General features: G+C 34.2%; 1 protein-coding gene across 5 annotated transcripts in view; it reads left to right on the top strand.

Moving 5' to 3' along the window:
• FSTL5 (follistatin like 5) overlaps positions 1–13,761 on the top strand; it is a 786,207-nt gene that overhangs the window by 477,575 nt on the left and 294,871 nt on the right. The window lies entirely within an intron of this gene.

Below are 13,761 nucleotides of genomic sequence, written 5' to 3'. Positions count from 1 at the left end.
TAGGATTTCAACATATGAATTTTGGGAGAACACAATCACTCCATAACACACACACAACACACATACACACACACACACACACACACACACACACACCTTCCTGTATTTTGTAACTGAATGGACAGTGTCCTCATTCTTGATAAATTATGGCAGCAGGGGTTGGGAGGGCAATAATAAACTTCAAACCAAGGGAACTCTAAATAGGCTCTAGAGATTTGTTTCATCAGAAGAGATCAACTTTTTTGACTTCCACATATGAGTGAGAACATGTGGTATTTGTCTTTCTGAGTCTGGCTTATTTTACTTAACATGATACCCTCTAAGTTCATATACATTACAGCGAATGACAGGATTTCATTCTTTTTATGGATGTATAGTATTCCATTGTATTGATACCACAATTTCTTTATTAATTCATCCATTGGCAGGCATTTACGTGGATTCTATAACTTACCTATTGTGATTAGTGCTACAATAAACATGGGAATGCAGACATCTCTTTGATATGTTATTCCACAATGCATATATACTTCAAAACTTTATGTTGCACACAATAAATATATACAATTGTGTTTGTCAATTTAAAAATAAATAAATAAGTTTGGAAAAATAAATGCCCACTAAAATGTCACAGAAGATGGTGAAGTACAAATCTCCAGGAAATATTTTTTCCCCTGAAACAGATATTGAGCTGACAAGAATTGTCAGAATCATCTATCTCACAACTCCAGAGTCTAGTCAAACAATTGTAGAGATCAGGACAGGGCTTGACAAAAAAAGTCTGGCAAATTTTGAGGAATTTTGGTATTTCCTGTAGCAGTTCCCATCCCCATTCCTCAGTCCCATGGCAGGCAACCTTGAGGATGGCATTGCATATTCCTGGTGTGACTCACAGGTGCCTAGGTGGGCAACAGCACTTTGTGTTATGGAGATCTGAGTTGTGTGTTGACAGGGATGTTTGTTTGCTCTTGCAGAGGCTGACTTAATGGCTTCCTAGGCAGCATTTGTAAGAAAGAATTTAGGATATCCACTCTCACCACTCCTCTTCAACATAGTACTGGAAGTCCTAGCCAGAAAAATCAGACAGGAGAAAGAAACAAAGGGCATCCTAATCATTAAATAAAAAGTCAAACTGTTGTTATTTGCTGATGAGAGGATCGTTTACCTAAAAACCCTAAAGACTCCTCCAGAAAGCTCCTACAATTAATAAAAGAATTCAGCAATGTTTCAGGATACAAAATTAATGTACACAAATCAGTAGTGCTTCTATACACCAACAGCAACCAAGCTGAGAATCAAATCAAGAGCTCAACCTCCTTTTACAATAGCTGCAAAAAATATAAAATACTTAGGAATATACCTAACCAAGGAGGAAAAAGACCTCTACAAGGGAAATTACAAAACACTGCTGAGAGAAATCATAGATGACACAAACAAGTGGAATCACATTCCATTCACATGGATGGGTAGAATCAATATTGTGAAAATGACCATACTGTCAATAGCAATCTACAAATTAATGCAATTCCCATCAAAATACCCCATCATTCTTCACAGAATTGGAAAAAACAATCCTAAAATTCATATGGAACCGAAAAGCACCTGCATAAACAAAGCAAGACTAAACAAAAAGAACAAATATGGAGACACCACATTACCTGATTTCAAACTATACTATAAGGCCATAGTCACCAAAACAACAGGTTACTGTTATAAAAATAGTCATAAAGACCGATGGAACAGAATAGAGAACCCAGTAATAAACCCAAATACTTACAGCCAACTGATCTTCAATAAAGCAAACAAAAATATAAAGTGAGGAAACTACACCCTATTCAACAAATGGTGTTGAGTTAATTGACAGGCCACATGTAGGAGAATGAAACTGGATCCTCGTCATTCACCTTATACAAAAATCAACTCAAGATGAATTAATGACTTAAACCTAAGACCTGAAACTATAAAAATTCTACAAGATAACATTGGAAAAACCCTTCTAGACATTGGCTCAGGCAACATTTTCATGACGAAGAATCCAAAAGCAAATGCAATAAAACAAAGATAAATTGCTGGGACTTAATTAAAACAAAGAGTTTTTGCATGGCAAAAGGAACAGTTGGCAGAGTAAACAGACAACCCACAGGATGGGAAAAAATCTTCTCAATATATACATCTAACAAAGGACTAATATTCAGAATCTATAAGGAACTCAAACAAATCAACAAGAAAAAAAATCCCATCGAAAAGTGGGCTAAGGACGTGAAGAGACAATTCTCAAAAGAAGACCTGCAAATGGCCAACAAACATATGAAAAAATGCTCAACATCACTAATGATCAGGGAAATGCAAATAAATCAAAACTACCATGCAATACCACCTAACTCCTGCAAGAATGGCCATAATAAAAAAATCAAAAAACAAGGGATGTTGGCAAAGTCATTATATGAAAAAGATACTTGCACATGCATATTTATAGCAGCACAATTTGCAATTGCAAAAACATGGAACCAACCCAAATGCCCATCAATCAACAAGTGGATAAAGAAACTGTGATATATATGTGAGAGGTATATATATACACATACACCATGGAATACTACTCAGCCATAATAATGAATGAATTAATGGCATTCACAGCGACCTGGATGAGATTGAAGACCATTATTCTAAGTGAAGTAACTCAGGAATAGAAAACCAAACATCGTATGTTCTTACTCATAAGTGGGAGCTAAGCTGTGAGGATGCAAAGGCATAAGAATGACACAATGGACTTCTGAGACTCAAGGGAAAGGCTGGGAAGGGAGTATGGAATAAAAGACAACAAATACGGTGTAGTGTATGCTGCTTGGGTGATGGGTGCACCAAAATCTCACAGATTACCACTGAAGAACTTACTCGTGTAACCAAACACCATCTATTCCCCGATAGCCTATGGAAATACAAAAAAAGAAAAATAAAATAAAAATAAAAATAGATGATTAAATTTAAGAAAAGAATTTAAAGGAAGAAAACACATTTTTTTTCTATTTTTTAATAGGAGCCATGCATTTAAGAAAATCTTTGTCAGGTTCACCCGTTGACTGGAGTGATAATTGAATAAAGACTTAAGTGATTACATGTGACAAGGAATACTACACCTTTTTGCAAAAAAAAAAAAAAAAAAAAAAGCATTTAGAAAACAAATACTAAGCAAATGAACAACTGCACCCATTAACAATAACACCAGCAATCCCTGGGAAAAGAGGAAAATCTGATTTCCAGAGACACCACATTGCAAAATTAAAGATGTTCTGTTGTTTAAAAAATTGTAAAACATAAACATAAAATTAATGCCCATTCACGGGGAAAAAAATAACAAAAATCATCTTTGAGAAAGCCTAGGTATTGAATTTATTAGACGAAGACTTTAGCATTCTTAACTATTCTAAAGATAACCATGAATAAATATTTTCAAAGAGCTTAAGAAAATTATGGATATATAAATAATGAAAAGCAGTGTATGATGTAGGAATAAGTAGAGAATATCAATAACAAAGAGAAATTATAAAAAAAAATATTCTGTAGTTCAAAATACAATGCCCGAAAAGAAAAATTTATGAGTGCTTTAATAGCAGATTTGAGCAGACAGTAAAAAAATACAACATTCACTGGAAAACAGAAAATAACAAAGCCTAAGGTACCTACCATCAGATATATTAAAGTAAGATTTATAGGAATTGCAGAAAGAGAAGAAAAGGTAAAGGGGCAGAAAACATTATTTCTTTCTCTGTATAGTTCTAAATACCTATATTTAAAAAGAAAATTCTCAATTACTTAACTTTATACCTTAAGCAAGTGGAAAAGAAGCAAGAGAATAATTAAGATTAGAGAACAGATAAATGAAATAGAGAACAGCAAAGCAATAGACAGAACAGGTAAACCTAAAAGTTGATTCTTTGTAAAGATTAATAAATCTGATAAACTTTTAGTTAGATTAAGAAGAAAAAGAAAGAAGCAAATAACTAAAATAAATAAAAATGGAGATATTACCACCAAACCTTTACACAGATTAAAAGAATTACAAGAAGGCTGGGCACGGTGGCTCACGCCTGTAACCCCAGTACTTTGGGAGCCCGAGGCAGGCAGATCACCAGGTCAGGAGACCATCGTGGCTAACATGGTGAAAACCCGTCTCTACTAAAAATACAAAAAAGTAGCCGGGCATGGTGGTGGGCGCCTGTAGTCCCAGCTACTCCGGAGACTGAGGCAGGAGAATGGCATGAACCCGGCAGGCGGAGCTTGCAGTGAGCTGAGATCGCGACACTGCACTCCGGCCTGGGCGAAAGAGTGAGACTCTGTCTCACAAAAAAAAAAAAAAAAAGAAGAAGATTTACAAGAAAATACTATCAACATTTGTTTATCAACAAAATAGACGATCTAGATGAAATGAACAAATTTTTAGAAACACACAAATTACTAAAACTGACTAAAGAGGAAACAAAATTGTAATAGATCTGTAACAAGAAAATATATTGAGTCAGTTATCATAAATCTACCAACAAAGAAATGCCAACACCAGATGCTTTCATTGTTGGATTCTCCCAAACTTTAAAAGAAAAATTCTCCCCAATCTTAAAAGAAAAATTATCACCAAAACTACTCAAAATCTTACAAAAATATAAGAGGAAACACATCATTAATATTTTCTATAAGACTAGGATTATTCTGATAAAAAAGCCAGATAAAGATATCAAAAGAAAAGACAATTACAATTTAATATTCCTTATGAATGTAGGCACGGAAATCTTTAAGAAAATGGTAGCTAACCAAATTCAACAGCATGTTTGTACACCATGAACAAGTGAGATTTATTACATGAATCCAGAGGTGGTCAAGGCTTGTTAGAGCTGCCATGACAAAATACCATACACTGGATGATAAAAAAAATAAACAAAAATTGTGTCACAATTCTGGAGGCCAGATGTCTAATATTAAGATACAAGTGGCTGGGCGTAGTGGCTCACACCTGTAATCCCAGCACTTTGGGAGGACAAGGCAGGCAGATCACGAGGTCAGGAGATCGAGACCTTCCTGGCCAACATGGTGAAACCCCTTCTCTACCAAAAATACAAAAATTAGCCAGGTGTGGTGGTGCATGTCTGTAATCCTAGCTACTTGTAAGGCTGAGGCAGGAGAATCACTTGAACTAGGGAGTTGGAGGTTGCAGTGAGCCGAGATAGCACCACTGCACTCCACCCTGGAGACAGAGCAAGACTCTGTCACAAAAATAAATAAATAAATAAATAATAAAAAGAAACAAACAGTGTTGATTTCCCCTGAGGTCCCTGTACTTCACGTACAGGTGACTGCCCTCTTGATACCTCCTCATAGGGTTGTCCCCCTGGAAACATCCACCCAGGGTATCTTTTTGTGTGTCCTAGTATCCTCTTTTATAAGGACACCAATCAGATTAGATTAGGGCACATTCTAATAACTTAATTTTAACTTACTTTTGTAAAAACACCTTTTGTAAAGGCACTAAGGGTTAGGGCACAAACCTATGAATTTTGAGGGGAGATAATTTAACCCATGAAAGGCAATACAAGTAAAAGAATAAATCAATGTCATACATTACACTAGTAGAATTAAGGGAAAACACACACACACACACACACACACACACACACACACACGATCTCCATATCTCAGTAGACGTGGAAAAAGCATTTGATAAAATTCAACACACTTTTATGAGAAAAATACCCAGCAAAATAAGAATGAATGATAGCTTCCTTAATGTGATAAAGAATATTTATGAAAATCCCACAGTTAACATCATACTCAATTGTAAAAGATTGAAAGCTTTTTTCCTAACGTCAGAAAAGAGACAATTATGCCCACTTTCACCACGGCTAGTCAACATTATACTGCAAGTCATACATGAAAACAGTCAAGAAAAAAAAACATACAAAAGGAAATAACTATTTCTCTAATTTTTAGTGATTTGATTATATATATATGTATTTTTGTATGTACATGTATGTATTTATTTTGAGTATACATATTGTGCATATACATATATGTGTACATATATATAGTCTAAAGAATGCACACTCACACACACACGCACAACTGCTAGAGATACTAAAAAAATCAGCATAGATGCAGGATAAAAGATCAACACATAAAAATTAGTGGTGCTTCTATACACCACCAGTGAGCAGTCCTCAAAGGAAATAAGAGAATTCCATTTATGGTAGTATCTAAAAGAATAAAATATCTAGGAAATAATTTTATACAAGGAGCTAAAAGACTTGTATGCTTAGAACTACAAAACACTGCCAAAAGAAATTAAAGATGTAAGTAAATGGAAACGACATCCGCTGTTTATAAATTGGAAGACTTCAATATTGTTAAGATGGCAATAGTGCCCAAACTAATCTGCAGATTAAGTGGAATTCCTATCAAAATCTCAATGCCTTTTTTTCTAGAAAATTATTCAAATTCATATGGAATGTCAACATTCCACCAATAACCAAAATAATGTTGAAAAGAAAAACAAATTGGGAAGATTCACATGCCTCAATTTCAAAACTGCAAAAATATAACAATCGAATGTGGCACAGGTAGAAAGATAGGCATGTAGAACAATGCAATAGAACTAAAAGTTTAGAATGAACTGAAATATCTATGGCCAATTGATTTTGAACATCTGAGCCAAGAGTATTCAATAAGAGAAATAATGGTCTCAATAAATATTTCTGGGACAACTGGATAGGCACATGTGGAAGAATGAAGTTGAATACCCTACCTATTCAAAATTTGACTCAAAATAAGTGAATGAACTGAATAATAAAGTTAAATCTATAGAGTTTTTAGAAGAAAACATAGGGGAAAATATTCCTGACCTTAAATTTCACAATGTATTATATGATTTTACATAAAAAGCATGAGCGATTAAAGAAAAAAATAGATAAATTGGAATTTGATAGACTGGGTAAAGAAAATGTGGTACATAAACACCACGGAATACTCTGCAGCCATATAAAAGAATGAAATCATGTGCTATGCAGGGACATGGATGTAGCTAGAGGCCACTATTCTTAGCAAACTGATGCAGGAACAGAAAACCAAATACTCCATGTTCTCACTTATAAGTGGGAGCTAATAATTAGAATACATGGAAACATAGAAGGAATAACACACACTGGGGCTTTTCATAGGGTGGAGGGTGAGAGGAGGGAGATGGTCAGGAAAAATAACTAATGGGTACTAGGTTAAACACGAGGGCAATGAAATAATCTGTACGACAAACCCCAATGACACAACTTTACTTATGTAACAAACTTGCACTTGTACCCCTGAACTTAAAATAAAAGTTATAAAAACCTAAAAATCCTTTAATGATCCAATGTTATTAAGACAACCTATAGAAAGGGAAAAAATATTTACAAATCATATGTCTGATAAGAGTTTTGTGTCTAGAATATACAAAGAATTCTTGCAGCTCAACAACAGAAAGACAACCAATTCAATGAAAACATGGGCAAGTGACTTGAATAGTTGAATAGAAATTTACCTAAAGAAGACATGCAAATAGTCAACAAGCATATAAAAATGTGCTGAGCATTATTTGCTATTAAAGTTCAATTCAAAACCAAAATAATGCACAACTTCACAAGATGGTCAATTTTATATGTATATTTTACCTCAATAAAAATAAAATAAAATATTATCTAGCAAGTTAAAATACAAGAAGAAAACAGAACATAACAGGTACAGACAAGGAGGTAGAAAATTGGAACCCTACTGCTGTTGGTAGAGTAAAATGTTGCAGCCACTGTAGAAAGAAGTTTGGTAGTTTGTTAAACATAGATTTACCATATGCCCCAGCATTTGGCTTCTACTCCAAAGAATTAAAAACAGGAACTCAAGTAAATACTTGTTTATGTATGTTCCAGCCAAAATCTGGATGTAACCCAAATTTCCACCCATCAATAAATGGAAAAAGGAATTGTGGTATAAACGCAGAGTGAAATATTATCCAGCCATGAAAACAAATGAAATACGAATACATATTACAACTTGGATGAATCTTGAAAGTATGATAAGTGAAACAACAAAGACAAAAAGGTCATGTATTGGATGATTTCTTTTATATGGAATATCCATAATAGGTAAATCGATAGTGACATAAAGCTGATTAGTAGTTGTCAGTTGATGAGGGAATTGGAAAATAGCAAGTAGTTGCTTAATGGATACAAGGTGTTCTTCTAAAGTTATACAGAATTTTTGAAACCAGAGTAAGGTGGTGGTTTCACAGCATTGTGAATATACTTAATGCACTAAGTTGTATACGTTAAGGTCATAAATTGTATGTTATCTGAATTTAATCTCAGTAAAAAAAGGTCCTCTAAAATAGTGCTGTCAAATAAAACTATACTGAAATCCGCAAGTGTAATTTTTGATTTTCTAATAGCCATATTAAAAAGGTAAAACAGAATGTATGAGATTAAATTTAAAATGCATTTTACGAATCCCACATATCAAAAATTACTTAGTGTATGATTAGTATAATAATTTAAATAAGATTTTTATATTGTCTATAAAGTTAAGTATTTATTATATGCTCACAGCACATCACAATTCAAACCAACCACATTTCAAGTGCTCAATGATCACATATGACTATTGCCTACTGTCCTGGATTATGCAGCAATAGAAACTAAAAGCCCTTTCTATAGAACTGAGCAAAAGTCATCTCCTTATAAAGAAAAAAATGCTTTCTCTTATAGAGTTTGTTCTGTATAGAGTTTATTAAACATGGAAAAAGAATAATCTGTCCTTCTATCCCAGGAAAGTGAAGAGGGCTTTCTTAAGCAAACATTTCTTTTTCCTACATAAAATAGTACCTCCCTCTTTCCATAGTCTTCACTTACAAAATACCAAAAAGGATGTTGTATAAGCAGAATATGTACAGATGTGTATAGCAACATACATGCTTCCCAACAAAACTTAGTGCTGCATGAAATGAAGTAATTCATGACTTCAAGTAATTTGTTTGTTTTGAAATTAACTAACCATAATAGGGCTAATAAAATCAGTAAGAAACAAGGGCAGAAAAAGTCAATTATTATTTGCAAATGATGTAATTGCATATTTTGAAAACCTAAAATTCCAATTAAAAAGGATTATAATTGAGAAGGCTGTTGGTTTCAAGGGGAATAAACAAGCAGTAGTAGTCCTGATTCTGGCAATAAACATTAGAAAACATAATGAAAGATGCCATTCATTATATAAAGAATATAATTAAATATTTTCTATTAACTTATCCATGAAAACATATTAACTATAATAGGAAATTTAAAATTCTGTGGAATTGTAAGCATATAGTAATATTTCTATAAATGAGAAACCATAACACACTTTTTAAAGATATGGTGAAATATAAATGGCCCTAATCTCTTTGCCAACCTTCCTTTCCAGTGGTGTAGTGTATTTCTTTTTCCATTGAATAAGGGCTGGCTCTGTGACTGGCTCTGACCCACAAAATGTGGTAGAAATGATTCTGTATAGCTACTAATGCCAAGCCTTTAGAGAACTGCAGTTTTGTTTTCATCTATTTTGTGCTGTTATAACAGAGTATCACGGACTGGGCCAGGAGGCAAGGTGGCTCATGCCTGTAATACCAGCACTTTGAAAGGCCAAGGCAGGAGGATCACTTGAAGACAGGAGCCTGAGACAAGCCTGGGCAACAAGGCAAGATTCCATCTCTATAAAAATTAAATATATTAGCTGGGTGTGGTGGCGCTCACCTGTAGTCCCAGCTACCACAGAGGCTGAGGTGGCAGGATCACTTGAGCACAGGAGCTATAGGTTGCAGTGAGCAGTGATCACTCCTCTGCATTCCACCCTGAGTGACAGAGGGAGACTCTGTCTCTTAAAACAAAACAAAACAAAAACAAAAGTCACAGATTGGGTGATTTATAAAGAACAGTAATTTATTTCTCACAGTTTAGGACGCTGCAAAAGATCAAGGTGCCAGTCTCTCCTTATGGCATTTTACTGTGTCTACATGTGGCAGAAGAGCAGAAAAGAAGGAACTCACTTCCGTAAGCCTTTTTATACCAGCATTAATTCATTCATGAGGTCTCTGCCCTCATGACTGAGCCACCTCCCATTAGGCCCCACCTTCCAGCACTGTTGCACTGTGGATTAGGTTTCCAACATGTGAGTTTTGGGGAACACATTCTAACCATAACATTTTCCCTCTGTTGATATTCTTCTTGCACAATAAGCAAGGTGTAAGAAGTCCAAATACTGAAAGATCACTCTGTTGTGAGGAGGCCCAAGGTAGAGAGAGAATGGCTTATTGGAAGAGCACTGAGGTGACACATGGGCCCGCATTAAGATGTGAGTGAGGCTTTCCTAGACCTTCCAGCCTAGTGTATTTACCAACAAAATGCTACAAAGTGAAAAAGTTTAAAGTGAAATAATTGTCTAGTTGAAGTGAGGCTGAAATACTGACCTAGACATTCATGAGTGGATATATCTGTCTCCATAAGTCACAAGTTTTAAGGTAGTTTGTTATGCAAAAAACATAATAAATTTAAAAAGATACATTTTTTGTCAATTAAAAAATAAAGGTATGAAAATATATGTATATGGATAATAAAAATATTGAACAGGAGAATAAAGTAATTAAAGAAATATTATAAAGATGGGCCTTATATGAGAAGAGCACCAATGGACTGTATCCTGAAACACATATGTTAAGTGAATTGCATTTTATTAAATATGGCTGCATAGTATAAATGAATCACAAAATTATTTCTGACTTTTAGGGCACATAAATAAATGTCACTAGACATTGTTCTTAAATCATCATGAATGTAACATAAATTATTTAACCATTATTATATCATTGTATATTTAGTTTATTTCAAATCTTTTATTTTAAATAGTAATGAAAATGCAATTTAAAACAATGAGGCACAATTTTTCACTTATTTAATTGTCAAAATGTGTGTGTGTGTGTGTGTGTGTTGTGTTTGTTGTTTCATGATAATACACAATGTTGGCAGGAGCCAGAGAAACATAGGATCATTGGCCAGTTTGTTAAATTAAAATTTTAAATTCGTTTTAACAGGTCACATTTCAAATATAAATTAAATTATTAAATTTGACACAAAATTTGTTTCACATATTCTATTTTTAGGAATTTAATCTATAAAATAATTTTATTTTAAAAGTGTGCCTATTGCACATAAGTTACAATTTAGTTAGAATAAAATCTAATAGAGATGGAAATGAGAAAAATACCAAAAATATGATACTGACTAAATAAATTATAAATATTTCGCCTCTACAGAAGGTAATACAATGCAGTTATCAAAAGAGGACAAAGAACTATTGACAATGATACAAATATATGTCAAAGAAGAAAGAGGGAACCCCTTCTAAATCATTCTATGAAGCCAGTATCACCCTAATACCAAAACCAGGAGAAGACAACCAAAAAAGAAAACTACAGACCAATATCCCTGATGAACATAGATGCTAAAATTTTTAACAAAATATAGCTAACCAAATCCAAAAACATATCAAAAAGTTAATCCATCATGATCAAGTGGGTTTCATACCAGAGATACAGGGACGGTTTCACATACACAAGTCAATAAATGTGATAAAACACATAAACAGATTAAAAACAAAAATTACATGACCATCTCAATAGCTGCAGAAAAATCATTTGACAAAATCTAGCATTTCTTTATGATTAAAACTGTCAGCAAAATGGGCATACAAGGGACACACCTCAATGTAATAAAAGCCAACTATGACAAACCCACAGCCAAATGGGGAAAGGTTGAAAGCATTCTGAGTACTGGAACAACACAAGGATGCCCACTCTCACCACTCCTCTTCAACATAGTACTAGAATTCCAAGGCAAAGCAATCAGATAAGAGAAAGAAATAAAAGGGATCCAAATTGGTAAAGAGGCAGTCAAACAGTCATTGTTTGCTAATGATATGATTGTTTACCTAGAAAACTCTAAAGGCTCCTCCAAAAAGCTTCTAGAACCAACAAAAGAATTCAGCCAAGTGTCCGGATACAAAATTAATGTACACTAATCAGTATCTCTTCTATATACCAATAGCGACCAAGCTGAGAATCAAAACAAGAACTCAACACCTTTTACAATAGCTGCATAAAATAAAAAATAAAATAAATAAAACACTCAGGAATATACCTAACCGAGAAAGTGAAAGACATCTACAAGGAAAACTACAAAACACCACTGAAAGAAATCACGGATGACACAAACAAATCAAAACACATCCCATGCTCATGGATGGGTAGAATCAATATTGTGAAAATGACCATACTGCCAATAGCAATCTACAAATTCAATGCAATTCACATCAAAATACCACCATCATTCTTCACAGAACTAGAAAAAACAATCCTAACATTCATATGGAACCAAAAAAGTGCCTGCATAAACAAAGCAAGACTAAACAAAAAGAACATATCTGGAGACACCACATTACCTGATTTCAGACTATACTGTTAGGCCATAGTCATCAAAACAGCATGTTACTGGTATAAAAATAGGCATAAAGACCAATGGAACAGAATAAATAACCCAGTAATCAACCCAAATACTTACAGCCAACTGATCTTTGACAAAGCAAACAAAAAAATAAAAAAGGAAAAAGACCTATTCAACAAATGGTGCTGGGATAATTGTCCAGCCACGTGTAGGAGAATGAAACTGGATCTTCATCTCTCACCTTATACAAAAATCAACTCAAGATGGATCAAGGACTTAAATCTAAGACCTGAAACTATAAAAATTCTACAAGATAACATTGGAAAAACCCTGCTAGACATTGGCTTAGGCAAGGATTTCATGACCAAGCAAATGCAATAAAAACAAATATAATTGCTGGGACCTAATTATACTAAAGAGCTTTTGCAAGGCAAAAGGAACAGTCAACAGAGTAAACAGACAACCCACAGAGTGGGAGAAAATCTTTGCAAACTATGCATCTGACAAAGGACTAATATCCAGAATCTACAAGGAACTCAAACAAATCAACACAAAAAAATAATCACATCAAAAAGTGGGCTAAGGACATGAATAGGGGTTCTCAAAAGAAGTTATGCAAATGGACAACAAACATATGAAAAAATGCTCAACATCACTAATGATCAGGCAAATGCAAATTAAAACCACAATGCTATTCAACCTAACTCCGGCAAGAATGACCTGACCGTAATCAAAAAATAATAGATGCTGGCGTGAATGTAGTGAACACGGAATACTTCTAAACTGCTGGTGGGAATGTAAATTAGTACAATCACTATGGAAAACAGTGTGGAAATTCCTTAAAGATATAAAAGTAGAACTACCATTTGATCCAGCAATCCCACTACTGGGTATCTACCCAGATCAAAAGAAGTCATTATACAAAAAGATACTTGCACACACATGTTTATAGCAGAACAATTGGCAATTGCAAAAACATGGAACCAACCTAAATGCCCATCAATCAATGAGTGGATAAAGAAACTGTAGTATACCATGCAATACTACTGTTTACCATGTGTACATGTATACTACTCAGCCACAGTAAGGAATGAATTAATGGCATTCACAGCAACCTGGATGAGATTGGAGACTATTATTGCAAGTGAAGTAACTCCGGAATGAAAAGCCAAACATCGTATGTTTTCACTCATAAGTGGGAGCTAAGCTATGAGGATGCAAAGGC

The sequence above is a fragment of the Hylobates moloch genome, unplaced genomic scaffold, assembly GCF_009828535.3.
Source record: "Hylobates moloch isolate HMO894 unplaced genomic scaffold, HMol_V3 SCAFFOLD_3, whole genome shotgun sequence".
NCBI classification, from domain to species: Eukaryota; Metazoa; Chordata; class Mammalia; order Primates; family Hylobatidae; genus Hylobates; species Hylobates moloch.
This window is presented reverse-complemented; position numbering and strand designations above follow the sequence as displayed.